The sequence below is a fragment of the Nasonia vitripennis genome (genome assembly GCF_009193385.2).
Source record: "Nasonia vitripennis strain AsymCx chromosome PSR unlocalized genomic scaffold, Nvit_psr_1.1 chrPSR_random0040, whole genome shotgun sequence".
In the NCBI taxonomy this organism is placed as follows: Eukaryota; Metazoa; Arthropoda; class Insecta; order Hymenoptera; family Pteromalidae; genus Nasonia; species Nasonia vitripennis.
In genome coordinates, this window is record NW_022279699.1 from 67,099 (window position 1) to 82,747 (window position 15,649).

A 15,649-nucleotide genomic window follows, 5' to 3' on the forward strand; every position below is an offset into this window, starting at 1 on the left:
TATTTAAAGTATATCATACATCGATATGACAAATAATTTGCATGTCAACGTATATTACGTCTTAAATGAAAAGCAGTAAATTTTATAAAACAAGATGCCGACGCTTAAAACCAGAGCAGCAGTTGAGAAAGCAATGCCGTTGTCGGGGTAATATAATCAAAAGTCTCGACTTATGATTGGATATTAAAAGTATATCATACATCGATATGACAAATAATTTGCATGTCTAACGTATATTACGTCTTAAATGAAGAAGCAGTAAATTTTATAAAACAAGATGGCCGACACGAAAACCAGAGCAGCAGTTGAGTAAGCAATGCCGTTGTCGGGGTAATATAATCAAAAGTCTCGAATTATGATGGATATTTAAAGTATATCATACATCGATATGACAAATAATTTGCATGTCAACGTATATTACGTCTTAAATGAAAAGCAGTAAATTTTATAAAACAAGATGGCCGACGCTAAAACAGAGCAGCAGTTGAGAAAGCAATGCCGTTGTCGGGGTAATATAATCAAAAGTCTCGACTTATGATTGGATATTAAAGTATATCATACATCGATATGACAAATAATTTGCATGTCTAACGATATTACGTCTTAAATGAAGAAGCAGTAAATTTTATAAAACAAGATGGCCGACACTGAAAACCAGAGCAGCAGTTGAGAAAGCAATGCCGTTGTCGGGGTAATATAATCAAAAGTCTCGACTTATGATTGGATATTTAAAGTATATCATACATCGATATGACAAATAATTTGCATGTCTAACGATATTACGTCTTAAATGAAGAAGCAGTAAATTTTATAAAACAAGATGGCCGACACAGAAAACCAGAGCAGCAGTTGAGTAAGCAATGCCGTTGTCGGGGTAATATAATCAAAAGTCTCGAATTATGATTGGATATTTAAAGTATATCATACATCGATATGACAAATAATTTGCATGTCACACGTATATTACGTCTTAAATGAAAAGCAGTAAATTTTATAAAACAAGATGCGCGACGCTTATAACAGAGCAGCAGTTGAGAAAGCAATGCCGTTGTCGGGGTAATATAATCAAAAGTCTCGACTTATGATTGGATATTAAAGTATATCATACATCGATATGACAAATAATTTGCATGTCTAACGTATATTACGTCTTAAATGAAGAAGCAGTAAATTTTATAAAACAAGATGGCCGACACTGAAAACCAGAGCAGCAGTTGAGAAAGCAATGCCGTTGTCGGGGTAATATAATCAAAAGTCTCGACTTATGATTGGATATTTAAAGTATATCATACATCGATATGACAAATAATTTGCATGTCTAACGTATATTACGTCTTAAATGAAGAAGCAGTAAATTTTATAAAACAAGATGGCCGACACTGAAAACCAGAGCAGCAGTTGAGAAAGCAATGCCGTTGTCGGGGTAATATAATCAAAAGTCTCGACTTATGATTGGATATTTAAAGTATATCATACATCGATATGACAAATAATTTGCATGTCTAACGTATATTACGTCTTAAATGAAGAAGCAGTAAATTTTATAAAACAAGATGGCCGACACTGAAAACCAGAGCAGCAGTTGAGAAGCAATGCCGTTGTCGGGGTAATATAATCAAAAGTCTCGACTTATGATTGGATATTAAAGTATATCATACATCGATATGACAAATAATTTGCATGTCTAACGTATATTACGTCTTAAATGAAGAAGCAGTAAATTTTATAAAACAAGATGGCCGACACAGAAAACCAGAGCAGCAGTTGAGTAAGCAATGCCGTTGTCGGGGTAATATAATCAAAAGTCTCGAATTATGATCGGATATTTAAAGTATATCATACATCGATATGACAAATAGTTTGCATGTCAACGTATATTACGTCTTAAATGAAAAGCAGTAAATTTTATAAAACAAGATGGCCGACGCTAAAACCGAGCAGCAGTTGAGAAAGCAATGCCGTTGTCGGGGTAATATAATCAAAAGTCTCGACTTATGATTGGATATTAAAGTATATCATACATCGATATGACAAATAATTTGCATGTCTAACGATATTACGTCTTAAATGAAGAAGCAGTAAATTTTATAAAACAAGATGGCCGACACTGAAAACCAGAGCAGCAGTTGAGAAGCAATGCCGTTGTCGGGGTAATATAATCAAAAGTCTCGACTTATGATTGGATATTTAAAGTATATCATACATCGATATGACAAATAATTTGCATGTCTAACGTATATTACGTCTTAAATGAAGAAGCAGTAAATTTTATAAAACAAGATGGCCGACACTGAAAACCAGAGCAGCAGTTGAGAAAGCAATGCCGTTGTCGGGGTAATATAATCAAAAGTCTCGACTTATGATTGGATATTAAAGTATATCATACATCGATATGACAAATAATTTGCATGTCTAACGATATTACGTCTTAAATGAAGAAGCAGTAAATTTTATAAAACAAGATGGCCGACACTGAAAACCAGAGCAGCAGTTGAGAAAGCAATGCCGTTGTCGGGGTAATATAATCAAAAGTCTCGACTTATGATTGGATATTTAAAGTATATCATACATCGATATGACAAATAATTTGCATGTCTAACGTATATTACGTCTTAAATGAAGAAGCAGTAAATTTTATAAAACAAGATGGCCGACACTGAAAACCAGAGCAGCAGTTGAGAAGCAATGCCGTTGTCGGGGTAATATAATCAAAAGTCTCGATTATGATTGGATATTTAAAGTATATCATACATCGATATGACAAATAATTTGCATGTCTAACGTATATTACGTCTTAAATGAAGAAGCAGTAAATTTTATAAAACAAGATGGCCGACACTGAAAACCAGAGCAGCAGTTGAGAAAGCAATGCCGTTGTCGGGGTAATATAATCAAAAGTCTCGACTTATGATTGGATATTAAAGTATATCATACATCGATATGACAAATAATTTGCATGTCTAACGATATTACGTCTTAAATGAAGAAGCAGTAAATTTTATAAAACAAGATGGCCGACACTGAAAACCAGAGCAGCAGTTGAGAAAGCAATGCCGTTGTCGGGGTAATATAATCAAAAGTCTCGACTTATGATTGGATATTTAAAGTATATCATACATCGATATGACAAATAATTTGCATGTCTAACGATATTACGTCTTAAATGAAGAAGCAGTAAATTTTATAAAACAAGATGGCCGACACTGAAAACCAGAGCAGCAGTTGAGAAAGCAATGCCGTTGTCGGGGTAATATAATCAAAAGTCTCGACTTATGATTGGATATTAAAAGTATATCATACATCGATATGACAAATAATTTGCATGTCTAACGTATATTACGTCTTAAATGAAGAAGCAGTAAATTTTATAAAACAAGATGGCCGACACGAAAACCAGAGCAGCAGTTGAGAAGCAATGCCGTTGTCGGGGTAATATAATCAAAAGTCTCGAATTATGATCGGATATTTAAAGTATATCATACATCGATATGACAAATAATTTGCATGTCAACGTATATTACGTCTTAAATGAAAAGCAGTAAATTTTATAAAACAAGATGCGCGACGCTTATAACACGAGCAGCAGTTGAGAAAGCAATGCCGTTGTCGGGGTAATATAATCAAAAGTCTCGACTTATGATTGGATATTAAAAGTATATCATACATCGATATGACAAATAATTTGCATGTCTAACGATATTACGTCTTAAATGAAGAAGCAGTAAATTTTATAAAACAAGATGGCCGACACAGAAAACCAGAGCAGCAGTTGAGTAAGCAATGCCGTTGTCGGGGTAATATAATCAAAAGTCTCGAATTATGATCGGATATTTAAAGTATATCATACATCGATATGACAAATAATTTGCATGTCTAACGTATATTACGTCTTAAATGAAAAGCAGTAAATTTTATAAAACAAGATGCCGACACTGAAAACCAGAGCAGCAGTTGAGAAAGCAATGCCGTTGTCGGGGTAATATAATCAAAAGTCTCGACTTATGATTGGATATTAAAAGTATATCATACATCGATATGACAAATAATTTGCATGTCTAACGATATTACGTCTTAAATGAAGAAGCAGTAAATTTTATAAAACAAGATGGCCGACACTGAAAACCAGAGCAGCAGTTGAGAAAGCAATGCCGTTGTCGGGGTAATATAATCAAAAGTCTCGACTTATGATTGGATATTTAAAGTATATCATACATCGATATGACAAATAATTTGCATGTCTAACGATATTACGTCTTAAATGAAGAAGCAGTAAATTTTATAAAACAAGATGGCCGACACAGAAAACCAGAGCAGCAGTTGAGTAAGCAATGCCGTTGTCGGGGTAATATAATCAAAAGTCTCGAATTATGATCGGATATTTAAAGTATATCATACATCGATATGACAAATAGTTTGCATGTCACACGTATATTACGTCTTAAATGATAAAGCAGTAAATTTTATAAAACAAGATGCGCGACGCTTATAACACGAGCAGCAGTTGAGAAAGCAATGCCGTTGTCGGGGTAATATAATCAAAAGTCTCGACTTATGATTGGATATTAAAGTATATCATACATCGATATGACAAATAATTTGCATGTCTAACGTATATTACGTCTTAAATGAAGAAGCAGTAAATTTTATAAAACAAGATGGCCGACACTGAAAACCAGAGCAGCAGTTGAGAAAGCAATGCCGTTGTCGGGGTAATATAATCAAAAGTCTCGAATTATGATCGGATATTTAAAGTATATCATACATCGATATGACAAATAATTTGCATGTCTAACGTATATTACGTCTTAAATGAAGAAGCAGTAAATTTTATAAAACAAGATGGCCGACACAGAAAACCAGAGCAGCAGTTGAGTAAGCAATGCCGTTGTCGGGGTAATATAATCAAAAGTCTCGACTTATGATTGGATATTAAAAGTATATCATACATCGATATGACAAATAATTTGCATGTCTAACGTATATTACGTCTTAAATGAAGAAGCAGTAAATTTTATAAAACAAGATGGCCGACACTGAAAACCAGAGCAGCAGTTGAGTAAGCAATGCCGTTGTCGGGGTAATATAATCAAAAGTCTCGAATTATGATCGGATATTTAAAGTATATCATACATCGATATGACAAATAGTTTGCATGTCACACGTATATTACGTCTTAAATGAAAAGCAGTAAATTTTATAAAACAAGATGCCGACACTGAAAACAGAGCAGCAGTTGAGAAAGCAATGCCGTTGTCGGGGTAATATAATCAAAAGTCTCGACTTATGATTGGATATTAAAGTATATCATACATCGATATGACAAATAATTTGCATGTCTAACGATATTACGTCTTAAATGAAGAAGCAGTAAATTTTATAAAACAAGATGGCCGACACAGAAAACCAGAGCAGCAGTTGAGTAAGCAATGCCGTTGTCGGGGTAATATAATCAAAAGTCTCGAATTATGATTGGATATTTAAAGTATATCATACATCGATATGACAAATAATTTGCATGTCTAACGTATATTACGTCTTAAATGAAGAAGCAGTAAATTTTATAAAACAAGATGGCCGACACTGAAAACCAGAGCAGCAGTTGAGAAAGCAATGCCGTTGTCGGGGTAATATAATCAAAAGTCTCGACTTATGATTGGATATTTAAAGTATATCATACATCGATATGACAAATAATTTGCATGTCTAACGATATTACGTCTTAAATGAAGAAGCAGTAAATTTTATAAAACAAGATGGCCGACACTGAAAACCAGAGCAGCAGTTGAGAAAGCAATGCCGTTGTCGGGGTAATATAATCAAAAGTCTCGACTTATGATTGGATATTTAAAGTATATCATACATCGATATGACAAATAATTTGCATGTCTAACGTATATTACGTCTTAAATGAAGAAGCAGTAAATTTTATAAAACAAGATGGCCGACACAGAAAACCAGAGCAGCAGTTGAGTAAGCAATGCCGTTGTCGGGGTAATATAATCAAAAGTCTCGAATTATGATTGGATATTTAAAGTATATCATACATCGATATGACAAATAATTTGCATGTCTAACGTATATTACGTCTTAAATGAAGAAGCAGTAAATTTTATAAAACAAGATGGCCGACACGAAAACCAGAGCAGCAGTTGAGAAAGCAATGCCGTTGTCGGGGTAATATAATCAAAAGTCTCGATTATGATTGGATATTTAAAGTATATCATACATCGATATGACAAATAATTTGCATGTCTAACGTATATTACGTCTTAAATGAAGAAGCAGTAAATTTTATAAAACAAGATGGCCGACACTGAAAACCAGAGCAGCAGTTGAGAAAGCAATGCCGTTGTCGGGGTAATATAATCAAAAGTCTCGACTTATGATTGGATATTTAAAGTATATCATACTCGATATGACAAATAATTTGCATGTCTAACGATATTACGTCTTAAATGAAGAAGCAGTAAATTTTATAAAACAAGATGGCCGACACTGAAAACCAGAGCAGCAGTTGAGAAAGCAATGCCGTTGTCGGGGTAATATAATCAAAAGTCTCGACTTATGATTGGATATTAAAGTATATCATACATCGATATGACAAATAATTTGCATGTCTAACGTATATTACGTCTTAAATGAAGAAGCAGTAAATTTTATAAAACAAGATGGCCGACACAGAAAACCAGAGCAGCAGTTGAGTAAGCAATGCCGTTGTCGGGGTAATATAATCAAAAGTCTCGAATTATGATCGGATATTTAAAGTATATCATACATCGATATGACAAATAGTTTGCATGTCAACGTATATTACGTCTTAAATGATAAAGCAGTAAATTTTATAAAACAAGATGCGCGACGCTTATAACACGAGCAGCAGTTGAGAAAGCAATGCCGTTGTCGGGGTAATATAATCAAAAGTCTCGACTTATGATTGGATATTAAAGTATATCATACATCGATATGACAAATAATTTGCATGTCTAACGATATTACGTCTTAAATGAAGAAGCAGTAAATTTTATAAAACAAGATGGCCGACACAGAAAACCAGAGCAGCAGTTGAGTAAGCAATGCCGTTGTCGGGGTAATATAATCAAAAGTCTCGAATTATGATTGGATATTTAAAGTATATCATACATCGATATGACAAATAATTTGCATGTCTAACGTATATTACGTCTTAAATGAAGAAGCAGTAAATTTTATAAAACAAGATGGCCGACACTGAAAACCAGAGCAGCAGTTGAGAAAGCAATGCCGTTGTCGGGGTAATATAATCAAAAGTCTCGACTTATGATTGGATATTTAAAGTATATCATACATCGATATGACAAATAATTTGCATGTCTAACGTATATTACGTCTTAAATGAAGAAGCAGTAAATTTTATAAAACAAGATGGCCGACACTGAAAACCAGAGCAGCAGTTGAGAAAGCAATGCCGTTGTCGGGGTAATATAATCAAAAGTCTCGACTTATGATTGGATATTAAAGTATATCATACATCGATATGACAAATAATTTGCATGTCTAACGTATATTACGTCTTAAATGAAGAAGCAGTAAATTTTATAAAACAAGATGGCCGACACAGAAAACCAGAGCAGCAGTTGAGTAAGCAATGCCGTTGTCGGGGTAATATAATCAAAAGTCTCGAATTATGATGGATATTTAAAGTATATCATACATCGATATGACAAATAATTTGCATGTCAACGTATATTACGTCTTAAATGAAAAGCAGTAAATTTTATAAAACAAGATGCCGACCTGAAAACAGAGCAGCAGTTGAGAAAGCAATGCCGTTGTCGGGGTAATATAATCAAAAGTCTCGACTTATGATTGGATATTAAAAGTATATCATACATCGATATGACAAATAATTTGCATGTCTAACGTATATTACGTCTTAAATGAAGAAGCAGTAAATTTTATAAAACAAGATGGCCGACACAGAAAACCAGAGCAGCAGTTGAGAAAGCAATGCCGTTGTCGGGGTAATATAATCAAAAGTCTCGAATTATGATCGGATATTTAAAGTATATCATACATCGATATGACAAATAATTTGCATGTCTAACGTATATTACGTCTTAAATGAAGAAGCAGTAAATTTTATAAAACAAGATGGCCGACACAGAAAACCAGAGCAGCAGTTGAGTAAGCAATGCCGTTGTCGGGGTAATATAATCAAAAGTCTCGACTTATGATTGGATATTAAAAGTATATCATACATCGATATGACAAATAATTTGCATGTCTAACGTATATTACGTCTTAAATGAAGAAGCAGTAAATTTTATAAAACAAGATGGCCGACACAGAAAACCAGAGCAGCAGTTGAGTAAGCAATGCCGTTGTCGGGGTAATATAATCAAAAGTCTCGAATTATGATCGGATATTTAAAGTATATCATACATCGATATGACAAATAGTTTGCATGTCAACGTATATTACGTCTTAAATGATAAAGCAGTAAATTTTATAAAACAAGATGCGCGACGCTTATAACACGAGCAGCAGTTGAGAAAGCAATGCCGTTGTCGGGGTAATATAATCAAAAGTCTCGACTTATGATTGGATATTAAAAGTATATCATACATCGATATGACAAATAATTTGCATGTCTAACGATATTACGTCTTAAATGAAGAAGCAGTAAATTTTATAAAACAAGATGGCCGACACTGAAAACCAGAGCAGCAGTTGAGTAAGCAATGCCGTTGTCGGGGTAATATAATCAAAAGTCTCGACTTATGATTGGATATTTAAAGTATATCATACATCGATATGACAAATAATTTGCATGTCTAACGTATATTACGTCTTAAATGAAGAAGCAGTAAATTTTATAAAACAAGATGGCCGACACTGAAAACCAGAGCAGCAGTTGAGTAAGCAATGCCGTTGTCGGGGTAATATAATCAAAAGTCTCGACTTATGATTGGATATTAAAAGTATATCATACATCGATATGACAAATAATTTGCATGTCTAACGTATATTACGTCTTAAATGAAGAAGCAGTAAATTTTATAAAACAAGATGGCCGACACTGAAAACCAGAGCAGCAGTTGAGAAAGCAATGCCGTTGTCGGGGTAATATAATCAAAAGTCTCGACTTATGATTGGATATTTAAAGTATATCATACATCGATATGACAAATAATTTGCATGTCTAACGTATATTACGTCTTAAATGAAAAGCAGTAAATTTTATAAAACAAGATGGCGACACTAAAACAGAGCAGCAGTTGAGAAAGCAATGCCGTTGTCGGGGTAATATAATCAAAAGTCTCGACTTATGATTGGATATTAAAGTATATCATACATCGATATGACAAATAATTTGCATGTCTAACGTATATTACGTCTTAAATGAAGAAGCAGTAAATTTTATAAAACAAGATGGCCGACACTGAAAACCAGAGCAGCAGTTGAGTAAGCAATGCCGTTGTCGGGGTAATATAATCAAAAGTCTCGAATTATGATTGGATATTTAAAGTATATCATACATCGATATGACAAATAATTTGCATGTCTAACGTATATTACGTCTTAAATGAAAAGCAGTAAATTTTATAAAACAAGATGGCGACCTAAAACAGAGCAGCAGTTGAGAAAGCAATGCCGTTGTCGGGGTAATATAATCAAAAGTCTCGACTTATGATTGGATATTAAAGTATATCATACATCGATATGACAAATAATTTGCATGTCTAACGATATTACGTCTTAAATGAAGAAGCAGTAAATTTTATAAAACAAGATGGCCGACACTGAAAACCAGAGCAGCAGTTGAGAAAGCAATGCCGTTGTCGGGGTAATATAATCAAAAGTCTCGACTTATGATTGGATATTAAAAGTATATCATACATCGATATGACAAATAATTTGCATGTCTCACGTATATTACGTCTTAAATGAAGAAGCAGTAAATTTTATAAAACAAGATGGCCGACACAGAAAACCAGAGCAGCAGTTGAGTAAGCAATGCCGTTGTCGGGGTAATATAATCAAAAGTCTCGAATTATGATCGGATATTTAAAGTATATCATACATCGATATGACAAATAGTTTGCATGTCACACGTATATTACGTCTTAAATGATAAAGCAGTAAATTTTATAAAACAAGATGCGCGACGCTTATAACACGAGCAGCAGTTGAGAAAGCAATGCCGTTGTCGGGGTAATATAATCAAAAGTCTCGACTTATGATTGGATATTTAAAGTATATCATACTTCGATATGACAAATAATTTGCATGTCTAACGATATTACGTCTTAAATGAAGAAGCAGTAAATTTTATAAAACAAGATGGCCGACACTGAAAACCAGAGCAGCAGTTGAGAAAGCAATGCCGTTGTCGGGGTAATATAATCAAAAGTCTCGACTTATGATTGGATATTTAAAGTATATCATACATCGATATGACAAATAATTTGCATGTCTAACGATATTACGTCTTAAATGAAGAAGCAGTAAATTTTATAAAACAAGATGGCCGACACAGAAAACCAGAGCAGCAGTTGAGTAAGCAATGCCGTTGTCGGGGTAATATAATCAAAAGTCTCGAATTATGATCGGATATTTAAAGTATATCATACATCGATATGACAAATAATTTGCATGTCACACGTATATTACGTCTTAAATGAAAAGCAGTAAATTTTATAAAACAAGATGCCGACGCTTAAACAGAGCAGCAGTTGAGAAAGCAATGCCGTTGTCGGGGTAATATAATCAAAAGTCTCGACTTATGATTGGATATTAAAAGTATATCATACATCGATATGACAAATAATTTGCATGTCTAACGTATATTACGTCTTAAATGAAGAAGCAGTAAATTTTATAAAACAAGATGGCCGACACTGAAAACCAGAGCAGCAGTTGAGAAAGCAATGCCGTTGTCGGGGTAATATAATCAAAAGTCTCGATTATGATTGGATATTTAAAGTATATCATACATCGATATGACAAATAATTTGCATGTCTAACGTATATTACGTCTTAAATGAAGAAGCAGTAAATTTTATAAAACAAGATGGCCGACACGAAAACCAGAGCAGCAGTTGAGTAAGCAATGCCGTTGTCGGGGTAATATAATCAAAAGTCTCGACTTATGATTGGATATTAAAGTATATCATACATCGATATGACAAATAATTTGCATGTCTAACGTATATTACGTCTTAAATGAAGAAGCAGTAAATTTTATAAAACAAGATGGCCGACACGAAAACCAGAGCAGCAGTTGAGTAAGCAATGCCGTTGTCGGGGTAATATAATCAAAAGTCTCGACTTATGATTGGATATTTAAAGTATATCATACATCGATATGACAAATAATTTGCATGTCAACGTATATTACGTCTTAAATGAAAAGCAGTAAATTTTATAAAACAAGATGCGCGACGCTTAAACACGAGCAGCAGTTGAGAAAGCAATGCCGTTGTCGGGGTAATATAATCAAAAGTCTCGACTTATGATTGGATATTAAAGTATATCATACATCGATATGACAAATAATTTGCATGTCTAACGATATTACGTCTTAAATGAAGAAGCAGTAAATTTTATAAAACAAGATGGCCGACACTGAAAACCAGAGCAGCAGTTGAGAAGCAATGCCGTTGTCGGGGTAATATAATCAAAAGTCTCGACTTATGATTGGATATTTAAAGTATATCATACATCGATATGACAAATAATTTGCATGTCTAACGTATATTACGTCTTAAATGAAGAAGCAGTAAATTTTATAAAACAAGATGGCCGACACGAAAACCAGAGCAGCAGTTGAGAAGCAATGCCGTTGTCGGGGTAATATAATCAAAAGTCTCGACTTATGATTGGATATTAAAGTATATCATACATCGATATGACAAATAATTTGCATGTCTAACGTATATTACGTCTTAAATGAAGAAGCAGTAAATTTTATAAAACAAGATGGCCGACACTGAAAACCAGAGCAGCAGTTGAGTAAGCAATGCCGTTGTCGGGGTAATATAATCAAAAGTCTCGAATTATGATGGATATTTAAAGTATATCATACATCGATATGACAAATATTTGCATGTCAACGTATATTACGTCTTAAATGAAAAGCAGTAAATTTTATAAAACAAGATGCGCGACGCTTATAACACGAGCAGCAGTTGAGAAAGCAATGCCGTTGTCGGGGTAATATAATCAAAAGTCTCGACTTATGATTGGATATTAAAAGTATATCATACATCGATATGACAAATAATTTGCATGTCTAACGTATATTACGTCTTAAATGAAGAAGCAGTAAATTTTATAAAACAAGATGGCCGACACAGAAAACCAGAGCAGCAGTTGAGTAAGCAATGCCGTTGTCGGGGTAATATAATCAAAAGTCTCGATTATGATTGGATATTTAAAGTATATCATACATCGATATGACAAATAATTTGCATGTCTAACGTATATTACGTCTTAAATGAAGAAGCAGTAAATTTTATAAAACAAGATGGCCGACACTGAAAACCAGAGCAGCAGTTGAGAAAGCAATGCCGTTGTCGGGGTAATATAATCAAAAGTCTCGACTTATGATTGGATATTAAAAGTATATCATACATCGATATGACAAATAATTTGCATGTCTAACGATATTACGTCTTAAATGAAGAAGCAGTAAATTTTATAAAACAAGATGGCCGACACTGAAATCCAGAGCAGCAGTTGAGAAAGCAATGCCGTTGTCGGGGTAATATAATCAAAAGTCTCGACTTATGATTGGATATTTAAAGTATATCATACATCGATATGACAAATAATTTGCATGTCTAACGATATTACGTCTTAAATGAAGAAGCAGTAAATTTTATAAAACAAGATGGCCGACACGAAAACCAGAGCAGCAGTTGAGTAAGCAATGCCGTTGTCGGGGTAATATAATCAAAAGTCTCGAATTATGATTGGATATTTAAAGTATATCATACATCGATATGACAAATAATTTGCATGTCTAACGTATATTACGTCTTAAATGAAAAGCAGTAAATTTTATAAAACAAGATGGCCGACACTGAAACAGAGCAGCAGTTGAGAAAGCAATGCCGTTGTCGGGGTAATATAATCAAAAGTCTCGACTTATGATTGGATATTAAAGTATATCATACATCGATATGACAAATAATTTGCATGTCTAACGATATTACGTCTTAAATGAAGAAGCAGTAAATTTTATAAAACAAGATGGCCGACACTGAAAACCAGAGCAGCAGTTGAGAAAGCAATGCCGTTGTCGGGGTAATATAATCAAAAGTCTCGACTTATGATTGGATATTTAAAGTATATCATACATCGATATGACAAATAATTTGCATGTCTAACGATATTACGTCTTAAATGAAGAAGCAGTAAATTTTATAAAACAAGATGGCCGACACAGAAAACCAGAGCAGCAGTTGAGTAAGCAATGCCGTTGTCGGGGTAATATAATCAAAAGTCTCGAATTATGATCGGATATTTAAAGTATATCATACATCGATATGACAAATAATTTGCATGTCAACGTATATTACGTCTTAAATGAAAAGCAGTAAATTTTATAAAACAAGATGCGCGACGCTATAACACGAGCAGCAGTTGAGAAAGCAATGCCGTTGTCGGGGTAATATAATCAAAAGTCTCGACTTATGATTGGATATTAAAGTATATCATACATCGATATGACAAATAATTTGCATGTCTAACGTATATTACGTCTTAAATGAAGAAGCAGTAAATTTTATAAAACAAGATGGCCGACACGAAAACCAGAGCAGCAGTTGAGAAAGCAATGCCGTTGTCGGGGTAATATAATCAAAAGTCTCGAATTATGATGGATATTTAAAGTATATCATACATCGATATGACAAATAATTTGCATGTCTAACGTATATTACGTCTTAAATGAAGAAGCAGTAAATTTTATAAAACAAGATGGCCGACACGAAAACCAGAGCAGCAGTTGAGAAAGCAATGCCGTTGTCGGGGTAATATAATCAAAAGTCTCGACTTATGATTGGATATTAAAAGTATATCATACATCGATATGACAAATAATTTGCATGTCTAACGTATATTACGTCTTAAATGAAGAAGCAGTAAATTTTATAAAACAAGATGGCCGACACAGAAAACCAGAGCAGCAGTTGAGTAAGCAATGCCGTTGTCGGGGTAATATAATCAAAAGTCTCGAATTATGATCGGATATTTAAAGTATATCATACATCGATATGACAAATAGTTTGCATGTCACACGTATATTACGTCTTAAATGAAAAGCAGTAAATTTTATAAAACAAGATGGCCGACGCTAAAACCAGAGCAGCAGTTGAGAAAGCAATGCCGTTGTCGGGGTAATATAATCAAAAGTCTCGACTTATGATTGGATATTAAAAGTATATCATACATCGATATGACAAATAATTTGCATGTCTAACGATATTACGTCTTAAATGAAGAAGCAGTAAATTTTATAAAACAAGATGGCCGACACTGAAAACCAGAGCAGCAGTTGAGAAGCAATGCCGTTGTCGGGGTAATATAATCAAAAGTCTCGAATTATGATTGGATATTTAAAGTATATCATACATCGATATGACAAATAATTTGCATGTCTAACGTATATTACGTCTTAAATGAAGAAGCAGTAAATTTTATAAAACAAGATGGCCGACACGAAAACCAGAGCAGCAGTTGAGAAGCAATGCCGTTGTCGGGGTAATATAATCAAAAGTCTCGACTTATGATTGGATATTAAAAGTATATCATACATCGATATGACAAATAATTTGCATGTCTAACGTATATTACGTCTTAAATGAAGAAGCAGTAAATTTTATAAAACAAGATGGCCGACACTGAAAACCAGAGCAGCAGTTGAGTAAGCAATGCCGTTGTCGGGGTAATATAATCAAAAGTCTCGAATTATGATCGGATATTTAAAGTATATCATACATCGATATGACAAATAGTTTGCATGTCACACGTATATTACGTCTTAAATGATAAAGCAGTAAATTTTATAAAACAAGATGCGCGACGCTTATAACACGAGCAGCAGTTGAGAAAGCAATGCCGTTGTCGGGGTAATATAATCAAAAGTCTCGACTTATGATTGGATATTAAAAGTATATCATACATCGATATGACAAATAATTTGCATGTCTAACGTATATTACGTCTTAAATGAAGAAGCAGTAAATTTTATAAAACAAGATGGCCGACACAGAAAACCAGAGCAGCAGTTGAGTAAGCAATGCCGTTGTCGGGGTAATATAATCAAAAGTCTCGAATTATGATCGGATATTTAAAGTATATCATACATCGATATGACAAATAGTTTGCATGTCACACGTATATTACGTCTTAAATGAAAAGCAGTAAATTTTATAAAACAAGATGCGCGACGCTTAAACAGAGCAGCAGTTGAGAAAGCAATGCCGTTGTCGGGGTAATATAATCAAAAGTCTCGACTTATGATTGGATATTAAAGTATATCATACATCGATATGACAAATAATTTGCATGTCTAACGATATTACGTCTTAAATGAAGAAGCAGTAAATTTTATAAAACAAGATGGCCGACACTGAAAACCAGAGCAGCAGTTGAGAAAGCA